The 19,074-nt window shown below is 38.9% G+C and overlaps 1 long non-coding RNA gene across 1 annotated transcript in view; it reads left to right on the top strand.

The window, feature by feature from the left end:
- LOC139183002 (uncharacterized) overlaps window positions 1-19,074 on the top strand; it is a 435,115-nt gene that overhangs the window by 68,124 nt on the left and 347,917 nt on the right. The gene's annotated exons all lie outside the window — the stretch shown is intronic.

Genomic DNA, 19,074 nt, shown 5'->3' with positions numbered 1-19,074 from the left:
TCTTTGGAAGAAAAGCTATGACAAACCTAGACAGCCTCTTAAAAGGCAGATACTTCACTTTGCCTGCAAAGATCTGTATAGTCAAAGCAGTGGTTTTTCCAATAGTCCTGTACAGATGAGAGAGTTGGACCATAAGCAAGGCTGAGAGCCAAAGAATTGATGCTTTTGAACTGTGGTGCTGGAGAAGACTCTTGAGAGTCCCTTGGACTGCAAGGAGATCCCACCAGTCAATCCTTATATTCAACTTTGAATGTTCATTGGAAGGACTGATGCTGAAACTGAAGCTCCAAAACTTTGGCCACCTGATATCAAGAGCCAACTCATTGGAAAGGACTCTGATGCTAGGAAAGATTGAGGGCAGGAGCAGAAGGGGGTGACAGAGGGTGAGATGGCTGGATGGCATCACCAACTCAATGGACATGAGTTTGAGCAAACTCCAGGAGATAGGGAAGGACAGGGAAGCCTGGTGTGGTGTTGTCCATGGGGTCACAAAAATCGGACATAACTGAGCAACTGAACAACAACATTCTGCGAATAAGTTGAATAAACAGGCTGACAATATCCAGCTTTGTTGTACTCCTTTCCCAATTTTGAACCAGTCATTTGTTTCATGTAAGGTTCTAATTGCTAGTTTTAAGGCCTGTTTCATCACATACTAAGTTCCAATACATAAACCCAGGTCTGTTTCAAGGCTCTTGCTCTGTTCCAATTGTCTACTCTCTCACCTAACCCTGATGGCTCAGCGGGTAAAGAATTCACCTGCAACGCAGCAGATGCAGGAGACATAGGCGACTCGGGTTTGATTCCTGGGTTGGGAAGATCCCCTGGAGGAGGAAATGGCAACCCATTATAGTAGTCTTGCCTGGGAAATCCCATGGACAGAGGAGCCTGGTGGGCTACAGTCCAAAGGATCACAGTCAGTCAGTCATGACTGAGTGACCAAGCACAAACACAGTCACCCTGCCCTGTGATCTGACATTATTATCTCCTACAATGTGAGATATTATATTTCCCCTTTCATTTACTTCCTTCAAAATTTTCCTGGTTCTTCTTTGTCCTTACTTGTTCTACGTGAATTTTAGCATCAGCTTGATGAGGTCTATGAAGAAACTTCTAGGAAGTTTTGACTGGAATGTATTGACTTAATGGATTAATTTGGAGAGAATTGCTATCTTTAAAATAGTGAATCTTCCTTACCCATGAATTTGCTGCATTTTTCACTTCTCTTTCCAGGTTTTAAGAATTTATATCCTTCAATAAAATTTTATACAATTTCTATAATATTAATTAATATATTTTGTTAGTGTTGTGCTTACATACCTTATAAATAGAAGATATTGTTGCTACTGTGACCAATGTGATTTCTATATTTTTAAATTGGATGTTGCTGGTGTATAGAGATATTATTGATTTTGGTATATTATTTTGTATCCACCAAGCTCTTATTGCTTTTAATAGTTTTAAAATATAATCTCATGGATTTTTTTCCATGTAGACAATTATATCATCTGTGAATAATGACAGTTTTGATTCTTCCTGCCCAATCATTACGTCTTTTTTCTCCCCTGGTCTTTTTGCTTTAGCTAGGACCTTCAGGAAAATGCTGAATACAATCAGTCCTAAATGGCATCCTTATTCCTTAAAATGGAACACTTTGAACATTGCACTACTCAGCACAATATTTGTTGACATTTTTGGGGTAGATACCCTTAATCATATAAAGAAAGTTCTCTCCCAGTCCTGGTTGCTAAGAGTTTTTTCTTGAGTCAATATAATTTCATCTGTTCTTTTTCTGCATCTTTGGAGATTATCACATGGGTTGTCTCTTTTTTTCTATTAGGGTTGTTTATTACTTTTATTGATTTTCTAATACTAAATCCTCACTGCATTCTTGAAATAAGCCCTCCTTGGTCATGGGGTATTTGTTTTTAAATACTTCACTGCATTTGATTGCTAAAAAAATTATTTAAGACTTTGACATCTGTGTTCACAAGTGAGCTTGAGCTGTAATTTTCACTTTTTGTGTCATCCTCCTCCATTTTGGGCACTAAGTGTTATAGAGCTTTATATAATGAGTTGGGGAGCTTTTCCTTTCTAAATACTTGGAAACATTTACATAGGTTAGGAAATATTTGTTCTTTGCAAGTTTGATATCTATCTGTACAATCATTGTGGCCCCACTTTTTTTGGAGGAGGGGGAGAGCATAGGTTTTTAAATCACAGATTCAGCTTTAACAATCATAAGTCTGTTTAGGTTTTCCATATTTTTTTATGAGAAAGTTTGGTGATTCAAGCTTTTTTTCTTTTTAAATGCATGCCTTTCTAAGTTTCAAATTTATTGGCATCAAGTTGTTCAAGCATTCTCTTAAGATGCTTTAAATTTTTATTGTATCTGTAATTATATAGGGGCTTCCCTGGTGTCTCAGCTGTTAAAGAATCCGCCTGCAATGCGGGAGACCAGGGTTAGATCCCTGGGTTGGGGAAAATCCCATGGAGAAGGGAATGGCTACTCACTCCAGTATTCTGGCCTGGAGAATTCCATGGACTGTATAATTCATGGGGTCACAAAGAGTTGGACTCAACTTAGAAACTTTCATTTCACTTCAGTTATCAGTCAGTTCAGTTGCTCAGTCGTGTCTGACTCTTTGCCGCCCCATGGACTGCAGCACACCAGGCCTCCCTGTCCATAACCAACTCCCAAACTTGCTTAAACTCACGTCCATTGGGCCGGTGATGCCATCCAACCATCTTATCCTCTGTCGTCCCCTTCTCCTCCTGCCTTCAATCTTGCCCAGCATCAGGGTCTTTTCCAATGAGTCAGTTCTTTGCATCAGGTTGCCAAAGTATTGGAGTGTCAGCATCAGTCCTTCCAATTTCCTTTAGGATTGACTGGATCTGACCTCCTTGCAGTCCAAGGGACTCTCAAGAGTCTTCTCCAACACCACAGTTCAAAAGCACCAATTCTTCAGTGCTCAGCTTTCTCTGTGGTCCAACTCTCACATCTATACATGACCACTGGAAAAACTACAGCTTTGACTAGATGGACCTTTGTTGGCAACGTAATGCATCTGCTTTTTAATATGCTGTCTAGGTTGGTCATAGCTTTTCTTCCAAGGAGCAAGCATCTTTTAATTTCATGGCTGCAGTCACCATCTGGAGTGATTTTGGAGCCCAAGAAAATAAAGTCTCTCATTGTTTCCCCATCTATTTGCCATGAAGTGATGAGACCAGATGCAATTATATATCTTTTTTAATGTCTGAAAGTGAAAGTTGCTCAGTTGTGTCCAACTCTTTGCAACCACCTAGACTATACAGTCCATGGAGTTCTCCGGGCCAGGATACTGGAGTGGGTATCTGTTCCCTTCTCCAGGGGATCTTCCCAACCCAGGAATCAAACCAAGGTCTCCCATATTGTGGGTGGATTCTTTACCACCTTAGCCACCAGGGAAGCCCTTTTTATGTCTCAGTTTAGTCAGTTCAGTTCAGTTGCTCAGTTGTGTCTGACTCTTTGTGACCACATGGACTGCAGCACGCCAGGCCTCCCTGTCCATCACCAACTCCTGGAGTTTACTCAAACTCATGTCCATTGAGTTGGTGATGCCATCTACCCAACTCATCCTCTGTCCTCCTCTTCTCCACCCCCTCCTCCCCCACCACCCGCCTTCAGGCTTTCCTAGCATCAGGGTCTGTTCCAATGAGTCAGTTCGTCGCATCAGGTGGCCAAAGTATTGGGGTTTCAGCTTCAACACCAGTCCTTCCAATGAATATTCAGGACTGATTTCCTTTAGGATGGACTAGTTGGATGGAGTTTTTATGTCTAGTAAGGCTAATTTGTACCTTGCCAGAGGACTGGCTTATTTTCTGTCTTTGCAAAGGTTTTGGTTCTGCTGACCCTCTTTACTTATTTTTTTTTTTTCTACATGATAAATTTCTAGTTTGTGTTTCCTTTCTACTGCTCCTTCATACAGGTTTACTATTTTTCATTTTCTGATTTTTTGACTTAGATGCTAAAGTCGTAACTTTTTGATTTTTTTCTAATATATGCATTTAAGACTTCAGTTGACCCAAAGTACTGAGTATTGCTATTTGCATACATCAGTTTTGATATGTAGTACTTTTATTGCCTCAGGTTTGAATGGTGATAATTTTCTTTCTGATTTATCCCTGGTCTTGTAGATGATTTATGAGATACTTTAGGACTTCCCTGGTGGCTCAGATGGTAAAGCGTCTGCCTACAATGTGGGAGACCTGGGTTTGATCCCTGGGTCAGGAAGATCCCCTGGAGAAGGAAATGGCAACCCACTCCAGTACTCTTGCCTGGAGAATCCCATGGATGGAGGAGCCTGGTGGGCTAAAGTCCATGGGGTCCCAAAGAGTTGGACACGACTGAGCGACCTCACTTTCACTTCACTTTAGGATTTTTGAACTGTTGATTTCTAATATTTTAGTACTTTTGTCACAAAATGTGGTCTATATGCTACAGAAAGTTTTAAATTTATTGAATCTTGCTTTGTAAGCAAGTACTTAGTCAAATTTTGGTAATTCATTCATGTGGAATTGAAAATAAACTTTTTTGTTAAAATAAATTAATTTTTTTGTGTTAAATTATTCTTTAATTTTTGGTGTAGGACATGCATTACAGTGCATTTGAGAAAATTTATTAACTTTTTATACAGCAGTTAGTACAATATATTAAAATCTTTCCCTAATGATTGTGAATTTATTCATTTCTCCCTGTGAGTTTTTTGTTTTGCTTTATATATTTTGAAGCTATGTTATTATACAGATTCAGTATTATTATATATTTCAGAAAAATTATTTACTTTGTTACTACATAATAACATTTTTCATCATATGTTTTCTCCTGTGAATCTATTTTTGTCTGATTTAATATGACCATATTGATTTTATTTTTATTAGGATTTGCCCATTGTATAATTTTGCACCTCTCTTCTTTTCATCTTTTTGGTATTATGTTTAGGTGGAAGCAGTATGTAATTGGAGAGTGCACATGTTTAAAAACCAGTATAACACTGATGAGTGTATTGTATGTATGTTTTTTGTCATTACTGATGTCTCTATTTCCACCATTTTATTTTGTACTTTATGATTACAATATTTCTTTGATTTTTCATTCTCTCACTCATTTGTGTGTGTGTGTATGTGTTTGTGTATTTGCATATGTGTTTGGTTGTGTCTATTAGATTCATTGAGTGTTCTTTAGCTCTGTGTACCTTTCTATAGGACTTCCCTGGTGGCTCAGATGGTAAAGAATCTGTCTGCAATGTAGGAGTCCTGGGTTCGATCTCTGGTCAGGAAGATCCCCTGGAGAAGGGCATGGCTACTTGCTCCAGTATTCTTGCTGGGATAATTCCATGGACAGAGGAGCCTGGTGGGCTATAGTCTATGGGTCACAAAGAGTCGGACATGACTAAGTGACTAACACTTTCACTTTTTTTACTTCAGCTTTCTACATCACCTTCCACTCCACAAGTTGTACATTGTGATACCATTTTAGGTGCCATTATTCCTTTTTGCATGCATACTTGACCTAAAAAGTCTAAATTTAATCATTATTTCTGCTCTTTTCATGAAAAAAGCAGTAGCTCCTGCCTTTCATCTTATTATTGTATAGTGTTTGTGCATGCTAAATCACTTTAGTTATGTCCAACTTTCTATGACCCCATGGACTGTAACCAACCAGGCTCCTCTGTCTGTGGGATTCTCCAGGCAAGAATATTGGAGGGGTTGTCATGCTCTCCTCCAGGGAATCTTCCCGACCTGGAGATTGAACCCATGTCTCTTACGTCTCCTGTGTTGGCAGGCAGGTTCTTTACCACTAGCGCTGCCTGGGTAGCCCTGTATAGTGTTTAATTCTGCCTTTTGAAATACAAACACACAAGATTAGTGAATATTTTTGGCATCTTTTATACAGTTGATGCACCCCCAGTTTCTTTGTTTCTTTGCTCTCATTTTTCATTTCTTCATTAATTTTCTTTCTCATGAGGGACATCTTTTAGTACATTTTTCAAAGAGGGCCTCTGAATGGTAAACTCTGTGTTTGTTAATCTGAAATGTGTTTATTTTGCTTTCACTATGTTGTTCTTAAGTGATAATTAAGATACAGTAAAACAATCACATAGTTCAGTTCAATGAATTTTGGTAAATCACCACCAAAGCAAGATGTAGAACATTTCCATCCCTCCCCAAGTGGCCTCTTCCTGTCAATCCCTCCCCTCCCACCCCGTCACAGAGCCAAACCACTGTTTGGTTTTCTGTCATCATTATATTAGTTTTGTCTCTTCTAGAGCTTCATAAAAATGGAATCATGCGGTGTATACTTCTGTAATTGGCTTTGTTTGACTCATAGTGTTTTTGAGATTTATCTATATATTGTGTGTTTAGTACTTAATTATTTTTTAAATTGTGAGTAGTATCTCATTTTTTACATGAATAGGCCACCCTTTTGTTTATTCATTCTCCTGTTGATAGACAGTAGATGTTCCCATACACCAGCCCTATCCCCAGCCAGGTGTCTGTTCTGAGACCTTAAACAATCATTCAGGAATCCCAAACCCATTCTCTGACACTGTCTAATAATATCAGCTGCTCACTTCCTGGATTCTGTTTCCTCCTTTATTTTTCAAATTTCTTACCATTACTTGGGATAAAAACACAAATGCTACTGGTCATCCAGTTCTTTTAATTTCTTGCTTGATCCTTGAGTATCTCAAAATCTAAGACTTCTTGTGATGGTGCAATTGTTTTCCAAATTTTTCAGTGGTTGGTGCTTTCATACATGATAATTAGTCATGATTTTAAAAACATTTACCATGTGTAGTTTAATCAAATACTTACTTAATGAAGTACTTAATTTGGATGCTATTATTTAATTCTCATCACAATGCTATGGTTACTCCTGCTTTACAGGTAGGGACACTCAGGCTTAGTTAGATTAGCTCAGCAAGATGACACATTTGGTAAAACGGGGAGTCGGGATTTGAACTCAGGCCACCTCTATGTCTCACATTCTTAAACGTTGTTTTGCATTGCTGGACGGTAACTCTACTTTAGCCTTGTGAGGGCGCCTCCATACATTTTGTCAGGGTAGTTACCCAGGATATCCTTCCTTTTCATCCCAAGACACTAGTTACTGACAGATCGTTCTTTCTGTTTCATGATTCATGGGCTGCTGTATCTTTTCCAGGGAATGTGGCTCCCTCTCTTGGGAGAGCCTGATTTTTGGTCAAAGCTCTTCTGTTCAGAGCTCTTTTTCCTTCCCTTTCTTCTTAGGGTAACCAACTTTGCGGTAGACATGAAGGAAGTCAGAAGGGAGGAATTCAATCTCTGTTTCTGTAGGCAGGCCTAAGTGCTATTCTCTTGGCTTCTAGATGACCTTTTGGTTATTTAGTGATTATTTTCACAACAGTTGGGCATTCAGTTAGAGTGTCTTGGATTAATTAAGCAGCGGTAGTTAGCCGAGTCTTTGGCCTCAGTGGAGCAGTTGTAGCTGGTTATTTCCAAGTCACCATGATAATGACTTTACATCTCTCCGGGAATCTCACACAATTTCTTCCTTGTACTTTGGGGGTAGCAGAGCTAATTTCCTGGAGAATTTTGGTGCCGTTTTTATATGAGTAAAGGTAATAAATATGAATGAAGTAGGTAAGCCAATTAGATACTTGTAATTCAAGCTTTCCTAGTTTTTCCATGAACTCATGGACATATGAGAAAAAAGTATAATAGAAAAACAATCCAGAATATAGTGAATGGAGAAATATGTTGAGATTTGGTCTGTAGAGCAAGCGTGACATAGAAGGAAAATGCAGTTGTTGAAATAATTCAGGTCAAATCCAATACCAGAGAGAGACCAAAGAAAAAAGGGAAAATTGGTGAAGGGAGAATGGAGAAAGATAAAGGAGAAAGCATATGAAAAGCTGGTTTGACTTTCGAAAGATGAAAGGTGATGATGAAATACACTAAGATCACATGGAAAGGGTGTGGATGGGGAAGATTTATCCTAGTTTGGAGAGTCAGGACTCGGGGTGACTACTGAAGAGTTTAGATGATCTTAGAGTTTGATTTATGCCTGCAGAGAACAACTCAGAGTTTAAAGAGCTAGAAAGAATGAAAAGTCTCAGGGGGTAGAATTTGGGTCTTTTCTCCTGTCCAAACTCTTGTTCCATGAGGCAGATAAATGGAATCGTGTACAATTTCACCTTATAATACCTATTGGGAATCTTCCTTTCCGGAAGCTTGAAGAAAACCCTGTCTGTATTGAGGTTCAATCATCATGAAGTACGTAGTGGATACAGGCACATGTCCAGAAGTGGCCTACCCATTAGTGCTATGGTCTATCAGATGACAGAGTCTTATTAAAAGGAAAAGCTGTTTCTCCTCAGGAGTAGTCACCAAAAGGAGAGAGAAACACAGGGTCCCCCTGGGTTGGGAGAGGAGCCAAAGTCCCCTTGGCCACTAGGTTTGAGGAAGTGGCAGGGCGAGAAGGCAGGGTTCTCTTGATACCTTAGAAGGTGGGTTAGCCTCAAAACCTGGTCAGAGAAAAGTTACATGATTGGGCTTCACAACTCACACCCTGAAGGTTTAGGTGATCCCTTCGTTGAGGGGATTAGAATCCTGAGTGTTCAAGTCTACCTTTTAAGGAAGGGAAAGCTGCTGGGGAAGTGTATTTGTCAGGGAACTTCGAAGAAGCAGAACCATTTGGAGAAACAGAAACAATAGAAATATATATAAAAACGGACTCATGCAGTCATGGGAGTTGGAAAGTCTAAAATCTTCAGGACAGGCCAGCAGGCTGGAAATCGAGCCAGAGTTGATACTGCAGTCTTGGATCTGAAGGCAGTGTGTAGGCAGAATTCCTTCCTCTTCAGGGGACCTCAGTCTATTCCCCTGAAGGCCTTCAATTGTTTGGATGAGGACCGCCTACATTATGGAGGGCAATCTGCTTTCCTCAAGCTCTACTGATTCAAATGTTAATCTAAATAATACCCTTATAACAACATCTAGACTAGTGTGTGAGCCAACAGCTAGGCACCATGGGCCAGTAAAGTTGATGCATAAAATTAACCATCAAAGGAGCGGGGAAAGATGTTCTCTCAAATTCCTTTTCTTCTTCCTCTCTGCTCTAGTAGCTAAGCAGGATATGAAACTTTATTGGTGATGGTGGTGGCAGGTCAGGGTTATCCCAGGGGATGTTAGTGTTCAAGGCTGGGCATTGGTGGCTGCAACAAAGGAGTGAAATCAGAAACTGTAATAGTGAAACAGGAAGTCATATGGAACCCATGATGAAGGAGAGAATGTCTCCTGCACTACAGAGGAGGGGTAAAGCCAGAGCATGGGTGGGGAACAGGTAAAGACTGGGCAGAATTAGAGTTTCAGAAATAAGCTAGATCCTCTGAGGTGGTGATGTGGGCTTTGATTTTCTCCATGGTGGGCCTGCCTCCAGAGACACAGGTCTTGTGGCAGGCCAGAGGATTTTCATAGGTCTTTTTTAAAGTGTTACAATGAAAAGATTTTGGAAATATCCATGGGCAATGCATTAATTCTACTCCAGGACCTTAGCCTCCTTACTCAGCTGCAATATACTGAAACAGAATTCTGAGCCACAACAATGGGATCAACTGATTTTGTTGTTAAGTAGCTTCTAAGAGCATTTTGAAGTCTCAAAAATGCCACCGAGGAAAAGCTCTTCTAATCCCTTTCTCCCCTTTCCAACTTCCCCTCTCTGTTGGCTGCAGAAATAGATTAACATTTGTTATACCTCCATTGTAAGCAGTCGAGCAAGCAATCGGTATTTTATCTTTGGTATTTGATTGAAGGTAGAAGGCATTTTTCATTTATATTTTTGCCTGAAGGGAAAGGGGAAGCAGATAAAAAGAAGAAAAGGCATTGCTTGATGTACTTCTCCTGTATATAAAAGTTGTAATCTAATGTCGTTCTCTAGCCCTTTTCAATTCGATGAATATTCCTCCATTATCTGACAGAACATTCAGTTCAGGGAAATGGTTGCCTGATACGTAGGGGAACATTGCAGTGGTAATAAAGTTGTGTCAAAAGTCCTCTAAAATATTTATAAATTTGTCTTCGTGCTGTATTTTTTACCTTTAAAGAATATTTAGATTTATGCATTTGCTATTCTAAAATCTGCTTTGAAAAATAACTTGGATTATAAGTAAACAATTAGGAAAGACTGCTATTCATTTATTCCAGGTTAAAAATGTAGATGCAAATCTTTATTATTTCAGTACTAAAGGCAATCAATAACAAATGCATTATTCTGAAGGATGATATTAAAATAAATAGAAGTTGGTGCACAAGTAACAACTTCTAGAAAACTCATGTATATTAAATACAAATGAATATTAGATATAATATAATGTAGTAATAACAACTTGTATTTATTTAGAGCCTTAGTTTTTTTTTGCCTTTTTATGGTTTATTAATATATACAGGGAAGTGATTGACAACCTTGTTAGCCCTTGATATTACAGTACATCAGGATAATTGTTTTAATATCATTTTCACCAAGATTTGCTTGTTATTTATTGCAGAGGACCAGTGGCTTATTGTACAAACACATATTGATACCACAATAAACTACTTTACCTACTCACTAGACTTGCTGTGGAACAATTGACACTCAAGTACTGCTGATGGAAAACTGTCAGTTTCTTCATTAAAAAATTGAAGTATAGTTGATTTGAAAGATATATATTAGTTTCAGGTGTATAACATACTAATTTGATTTTTTATACATTACACTCTAGAAAAAGATCTATGCACCCCTATGTTCATGGCAGCAATCCTTACAATGGCCAAGAAATGGGAGCAACCTAAGTACACATCAACAAGTTAGTGGAGAAAGAAGATGTGGTATATGTACATGGGGGAACATTACTCAACCATAAAAATAATGGAAAATTTGCCATCTGTGACAACCTGGATGGACCTGAAGGATATTATGCCTAGTGAAATAAATCAGACAGAGAAAGACAAATTATTATATGTTTTTATTTATATGTGGAATCTAAATAACAAATGAATGAATAAAACATAAACGGACTCACAGATATGGAGAAGAAACTACTGGTTGTCAGTGGGGAGAAGATGTGGGGGAGGGACATAATAGGTGACAGGAATTAAGAGATTAAAAACTACTAGGTATAAAAGAAATAAGTTACAGGGATGTAGTTTACAGCACAGGTAATATAGCTGATATTTTACAATAACTTTGTATAAAGTCTTAGATTTTATAAGTACCTTCACCCACAATGCTCCGTTAGGGTCTTTTTTTCCAGTAGAGCAATCTTCTCACTCTTGGGTTTTCATAGATGGAGAAAACCTTCTTATGTACTCTGAAGATTAAATTTCAGATCATGGAAATGAGATGAAAAAATGAAAATCAAAGAATTGTCTGCCAAATTTTTAACAATATTCTTCTTCAGACAGTTTATTGGAGGAAGTCAGGGAAAAGTATTTTCCTTGAATGGTTTCTGTATTTCCATTTTTTGACATTAACTAGCCATGGGAGGAATTGAGAGGACATTAATTAGATCTGCCTGAGGCACATTGATCTGGAGGCTGCTATGGTGTTTGGGAAGGGAAACTTACAAGAAAATCTAGATTCCAAGGAGCTTTGCCAGTCAATGCCAAGTAGCATTTCTAAGGCAAAATTAAAGAGAAACTTCTAATGTAAAAGGAAAATTGCCACAGTTGCTGGGAGTGACTGGAAAAGTGATAACCAAATGATTACGTATTCTACCGCCCCCGTCTTAGCGTCAAAATAAGAATTTGCAGGAATTATTCAAGAAAGACACACATGTATATTAAACATGAAAACATTTTTATTTTTATAAAAACAATCAATGTTTATTATGAAAAACCAAGAAATACAAATTAATCAAAAGAAAATTTAAAAATTCCTAAACCTATTACTCAGAAATAATTTTGCTTTTTTCTTTGTATCTGTGTATTATATATATAATAAGTGAGAGCAAATAATTATTTTGAAGCTAGTGGTAGAATTTCTTTTATTGAGAGAATAATTTTTGCTTGAGGAAAGTATATAATGCTTTTGCCAGGTAAGAAAGAGGATGCCCAAGGATTGGGCTTTGATGTGCTCATCAGTATCCTATTTTTGCCTTCTAGAGACCTTAGCAGTTAGGAAGGCCATGTGACTAATTTTGACCTAATTTGACTGTAAGTAAAGTGAACTATGCATGAATAAATTGTGTGTGTGTGAGAGAGAGAGAGAGAGAGAGAGAGAGAGAGACATGTGTCATTTCTAAAATGGTAAATAGAGAGTGAGATCTCCATCTACTTTTTTTTCAGTCATGTGTTGAAGCTGATATGTGTTGTTGTTCCATCGCTAAGTCTGACTCTTTGTGATGCCATGGACTGCAGCATGTCAGGCTCCTCCATCCTACAAATCTCCTGGAGTTTGCTCAAATTCATGTCCATTGAGTCTATGATGCTATCTAACCATCTCATCCTCTGACTTCCCCTTTTGTCTTCAGTCTTTCCCAGCATCAGGGTCTTTTCCAATGAGTTGTCTCTTTGCATCAGGTGGCTAAAGTATTAGAGCTTCAGCTTTAGCATCAGTCCTTCCAATAAATATTCAGGGTTGATTTCCTTTAGGATAGAATGGTTTGATCTCCTTGCAGTTCAAGGGACTCTCAAGAGTCTCTTCCAATACCACGGTTCTAAAGCATCAATTCTTTGGCGCTCAGCCTTCTTTCTGGTCCTACTCTCACAGAGGTGCATGACTACTAGAAAAGCCATAGCTTTGACTAGACAGGCTGTTGTTGGCAAAGTGATGTTTTGCTTTTTAATATACTGTCTGAAAGTGAAAGTGAAGTCTCTCAGTCGTGTCCAACTCTTTGCAACCCCATGGACTGTAGCATACCAGGTTCCTCCATCAATGGGATTTTCCAGGCAAGAAAACTGGAGTGGGTTGCCATTTCCTTCTCCAGGAGATCTTCCCAACCCAGGGATTGAACCCGGGTCTCTCGCATTGTAGGTAGGCACTTTACCATCTGAGCCACCAGGGAAGTCCATATACTGTCTAGGTTTGTCATAACTTTCCTTCCAAGAAGCAAGTGTCTTCTAATTTCATGGCTGCAGTCACCATCTGCAGTGATTTTGGAGCCCCAAAAAAGAAAATCTGTCACTGCTTCCACTTTTTCACCTTCTATTTGCCATGAAGTGATGGAACCAGATGCGATGATCTTACTTTTTGGAATGTTGAGTTTTAAGCCAGCTTTTCCACTCTCCTCTTTCACTGTCATCAAGAGGCTCTTTAGTTCCTCTTTGCTTTCTGCCATTGCGGTGCTGTCATCTGCATATCTGAAGTTATTGATATTTTTCCCAGAAATCTTGATTCCAGCTTGAGCTTCATCCAGCCCAGTATTTCACATGATGTACTTTGCAAAGAAGTTAAATAAGCAGGGTGACAATATACAGCCTTGACATACTCCTTTCCCAGTTTTGAACCAATCCGTTGTTCCATGTCCAGTTCTAACTGTTGCTTCTTGACCAGCATACAGGTTTCTCAGGAGGCAGATAAGGTGGTTTGGTATTCCCATCTCTCTAAGTGTGGAGGTAGAAAAAAGGTATATAACGTGTTTGTGTCTATAAGCTAAAACTATAGTACTTCAAGAATAGCTGCTGAATGATATCACCCGATTTTAAAGCAAATTATCTTTTGTTTCTCTTGACTTTAGTAATGACACCATCTTGGGGGCTAGGGTAAAACTCAGCTCCTTGAAACGGGAAAGAACATAGAAGCATCAACAATTTTTATTCCAGGGCTGTATGTACCGAGTTAGCCTGGTACCTAAAGCTCTCCAAAGGTTCCCCCCTTGCTCGTGGTTCAGTCTTGTCTTCGCCCCAACCTACCGCACACTCTATATTCCACCCATACTGAGTTGTTTGAAGTTCCCCAAAACATGATTTTTCTTTTGAGTCTTGACCTTTGCAGTATGCTCTTCGCTTTGCCTAGAATCTCCTTCCTCTCTGTTTTCACTATTTGTGCTTCTTTCAACTTAGACGTAAACTTCTGTTAAAGCTCCGAGTCCTCTGAGTAAGGTAGCGTTTCCCTCCTATGCTTCTGTCATGTTTGGTGTGTGTCACACGATTTGGGCTTCCCAGCTGTCACTAGTAGATGTGGTTTTGATCCCTGGGACAGGAAGATCTCCTGGAGTTGGAAATAGCAACCTACTCCAGTATTCTTGCCTGGAAAAATTCCATGGACAGAGGAGCCTGGCGGGCTGCAGTCCACTGGGTTGCAAAACATCAAATGTGACTGAGCGTGCACACACACACACTATTAGGATTTCTTGTCTCCTTATTTGTTTCTCACACTGGACTGGGAGCTGCTGCAGGGTGAAGACCGAGCTTGGTTTTTTTCTCTAATCACTTTTGAATGACGTTTGGTGGGCTCTCGGCAAGTCTGAGTGCACATGCAATTTAAAAATAACAAATAAACATAAGAAGTCTTGTGAGTCTTTGGGTTAACCATACAAGTTCATGTCAATTAGAACACACTTTCTGAGGTGCCTGGAACTTCAGTAAGTGTCCTGAAAGATATAAAACTGAATACATTTTAGGTCTTAAGAGGTTTACTTTCCACTGAGAAGTTTATAAGCAATGATTCTGGTGCTAATCCAGTCTCCTAAACAGTTGAACAATTGCAGGAGAGGAAGTGGCAAATATTTGGAAAGTGTTTTTTTTTTTTTTTTCTTCTTTAGATTCCAGGAGCTAAATAAAGGCCACAGAAATAGCAAAAGTTCTAAATCTAAAGTTGTAGGTAAAGAGGGATCTGACCATTTAAAATATAATTATACAAGTCCAAGTAACTGACACATAGATAATTGTGTGGTTTGTCCTTGAGAAGATATCTAGGCTTTTAAATGGTCATAAAATTACAATTTAACTTTCCCAACAAAATCTGTTATCAGTTCCTGTTTCATGTTAGTTTTCTGTGTTTGCAAAATTCAATAGAATCTGTCTTAAATGTTTTCTTCCTTATTAAACAGTTTCTAAAATCCATAATTCAGTGAGGCAGTAAGTAGTTTCATTTATTTCTATACAATTAAGCTCTGCAAAGCTGACTGTGAATTCAGCAGGGCATTCTTGTGCTAGCCAGTTTTTGTTATCAGCTACACAACATGAAAGGAGATTGTTTTTCTCAGCTAATGGAAGAAACTGAAAGAGAATAAAGACCCTAAGTATTTTAAAACACTGGTTTGAATTGCAGCCTTGAGGTCTAAAGGTGAAGAACAGTGCAAGTTCTGTGATAGATGCATCAGTTACTTGTTTGTAGCAAAAGGATCTTGTTTTCCTTTTACAGTGAATGAAATTACTCAATTATTTATGTACCACTCAAAACATTTCGGTCTTAAAGAAAGTTTCTTTCCTTATCAAACTGTATTCTTCTGTTTCTTCACCTCTCACATTTTAAGTACAATAAGGACCACATTTTGAACTTTAATTTCAGACTTTCCAAAATATGTGATTAGGAAGTTCTTTTGTTTCAAGAGAGATCTGAGGATAAAAAGAGACTTTCTATTTCAGAGGGGTCCTCCAATGGCAGGATCTTCAGTGCGGCTCCTCCAAAGACAATGAGTTCGAAATGTATGATTTGATCTGAAGCAGAGATGAAACAAGTCACAGATGCAATATGATTTTCTATGCTATTTTTATGTGTTTTGACATTCTTTAATGTTAGTCTGTAAATGAATTTTGCTAACATAGGGCACTGAAAAACCTTGTACAGGTGATTTTATTTTATGTCTTAAAAAATTGTTTTCTAGAGTCCTATGACTTTTTGATCCAGAGTGCCTTTCATTTGGCAATAAGCATAAACTATAACAGTTGGAAAAGCCCAAACAAACATAGCAAAACTATTCCAGCAAAATCTACCTTTTTTCCACTTTCATGCTTTGGAAGAAGTTGATGGAGGTCAAATCCCATTAAAGTGAATGGAGATTTGAATTGTGATGATATTTGTCAAAACAGAATTTGACATATCTCTCTAACAAATCTGATATCAATGGAATTATTCTCTTTTGACTCAACTGATAGGAAATTAGTTCCAAATGCTTTTCAGCATATTGGATGTTTTTCCCTGGGCTAACTGCATTCTTCAGAAGTTTTTCTTTAATTGCCTTCAAGAATCTCATTTTCAAATTACATGCAAATTCACCTACATAAGGACCATGAGAAATATTCCAAGAAGCAGTATCAGTTAAGCTCATTTCTACAGTATAAGCTGAAACAGTGATGGTGTGGAAGAAATGACCACTATAACTTGACTTTTAATGACAATCCCATCATTATTCATATTTATTTTAGAGGAAATTATATATAATGTTTCAGTGCTTTAAGGTCTCAAATTGTTGAGAAGTGGCTTGATGTATTGGAGTTAGCTAGAGCTGGGTTCAAATTTTAGTCCTAAATGTTGGATGTGTTACCTTGGGCAACTTAATTAAACTCTCGGAACCTTTTTTTTTTCCGTTAGGAGAATGGGTATAATAATAACCGCATCACCTAATTGTCACAAAATTAACTTTGATTGCCTATGGAAAATATCCAGCCCTGTAGCTGGCACATATAGATCAATAAATACTAATTCTCCCTCTTTATCCCCTACCTCCCTCTTCCCTCTTCTGGCCCTTCTTGGTTAAACTGGAACCCTGTCTGTTTTCCAATGTATAGAATGAGAACGCTGAGAGTTAGAGGACTGTTAAAGTCTTCCCTATCCCCAGTACCTGCCTGACATAGTCTCTGAATTTTCTGATTTTAGAAATTAATTTTTGAGGGGAGAGTTAAAGCCTTAGTCCTCTGCTCACATACACAGGAAGGTTAAAATGTTAGCTGGCATGCATAATTGGAAACATTCACCATATGCCCACAGTTCCAGTTTTGTCCTTATCTGATTATTAATAACATTCCTTTTCACCCTCAAAAGTGTCCTCATTTGGCTGATACATTATGCAGTCACCCAAGTTCCATGACAAGAAGTCCATTTATTGTTCACCGCTATATCTGCAGCATTTAGCATAAAGCCAGGTATGTGGTTGACGCTCAATATATTTGTTGTATAAATGATGCTACATTTGTTTTCTTAATACTTAATGCAAAAGTATTGATTATAAAAGTAGGATATATTACTTCTTGGAAATTTGGAAACTTCTGAAAAGAAGAAAATAAAAAAATTACAAAATGATTATTAATATCACAAGATCAATTGCTTTATCACATAATTAATTTTTTCTTAAAAAACAGAGTATTTCAAGGATATTTATGGCATGGAGGGGCTGGCATGGAACATGCTCATCACAGTGTCTTCCAGGCTCAGAGCCCTGTCTAAATGCACAGGTCTAGATTGCTGTGTTTTATACTATGGGATTCTGCCCTAATGGCTGGGGCTGGCTGTATAAGGAGTGGGTTTTGATCTAAGAATAGTCAAACCAGAGACTGGCCAGACCATGAGCTGGTGCAAAAGAATGAGCAGGGCTCATTCTATTCCCTCTTTTGAAGATGTACTAGAAAATGAAATTACTGGTGATGCAGAAGGAACCTATAAAGAGAAGCTGTGAGGTAAGATAGGGCTGTGAAGGGTCCCAGCAGGCTGGAGCAGGCTTTATAAAGCAAAAGCTATGAGGGAGCAGAATCTTTGAAGCAGAGGAAAGTTATGCAGAGTGGAGGGAAAGAGACCAGTTGGTATAGAGAGGAAAATGGAGCAGGACACAGACTGTGAGGGACTCAGAGAGACAGAGAACTTCTGACTCCCAGTCTGTCTTGGTTCTCAGAAGTTTCTGTGGTTCTGGACATGTTCATGGGTATCTTTATGGCAATTCACTGTTTCTTAGGGTGGCCTGAGTGTGTTCTTTGCAATCCAATGAAATCTGTTTGGAGCAAAGCTCCCATTACAACAGTGGGGTGTAGGCTGAATGTGGGGCACCATGCAGGATCAAGGCTTTTGGTTAGATTATGAGGATGCGGGAAATCTGAGAGAACCGGACTGAAGACATTACCTCTAGACTTCTTAGGAGCTGGAAAGTTACTTGAAAGTAGCATAGTCACTTTCCCCATTTCTCTTTCCCTCTAGGATCACATGATCTCTCACCTTTGCTGTTGTCTGCATATCTTTGTTCTTTGCACACCAGCTTCCTTCAAAGGCTCCCCTGAGACTGGCTTGCACGTGACTCTAGGTAGTTGTGGCGTTGATTCTGGCCCCAGTTCTCTATGACGTTAGAGGTTTAGTGCTCAGCACTATCTAACCAGCTGCAATCAGTGTATCTTTTATTTTAAATTCTCAGGAGAGAGAATCAGATGGTTGTTACTCAGCTGCTTGATTGGCTGTGTTTGAGTCTGACGTTCATCTGAGATCCAGTTGTCTGTGGCAAAGGCATATGAGACTGCATAGCTCCCTGCCTCATCAATTGGGTCTATTGGTGTTGACTTTCTGATTATTGGGGAAGGAGCTGGGCAAACTGAGCAACATATGTGCTGCGTCTTGGTTCTGCCCTACCCTTTAACTTGGATCTTTATTCCTAATGCAAATCCACTGTTGGACTGCTCAGTGAGTTTCAGACCCCACATATCACGACTTCTAGTTTCTAGGGACACTTCCTCATTTCTGCCATTGCTTTGACTCACCTCCTTCCAGATGCTTTTTCTGTAAACCCCTGGAGCTGTCCATACTCTCAGTTCTGACAGTCTGTCTTCTTACCAATTTTGCCCCAGGAGTCAGTCCTTGAACCCACACCTCTGGTAGCCAATCTTTGCTTTGCTTAGAACTTGAAGTGCTATAAATACCTACTATGTCAGTGTGGAGAGAAGGCTGTACTCCACAGAGGTTAGAATGAAGAAATAGCTAAAAAAAATTACACAGTCTTGAATACTGACAGATTCAGCACTACTTGCCTGAGGGCGCCAATCGTGTAAATTCTTCCCACAGCAGTGTGACAATCTCTTAGCAACTCTGAGATCCTCTGGTTTCAGTTAAACAGCAACAGGGCAGCTGACCACAGGGGAACTCATTTCATCCCA

The sequence above is a fragment of the Bos indicus genome, chromosome 5, assembly GCF_029378745.1.
Source record: "Bos indicus isolate NIAB-ARS_2022 breed Sahiwal x Tharparkar chromosome 5, NIAB-ARS_B.indTharparkar_mat_pri_1.0, whole genome shotgun sequence".
Lineage (NCBI taxonomy): Eukaryota > Metazoa > Chordata > Mammalia > Artiodactyla > Bovidae > Bos > Bos indicus.
This window is presented reverse-complemented; position numbering and strand designations above follow the sequence as displayed.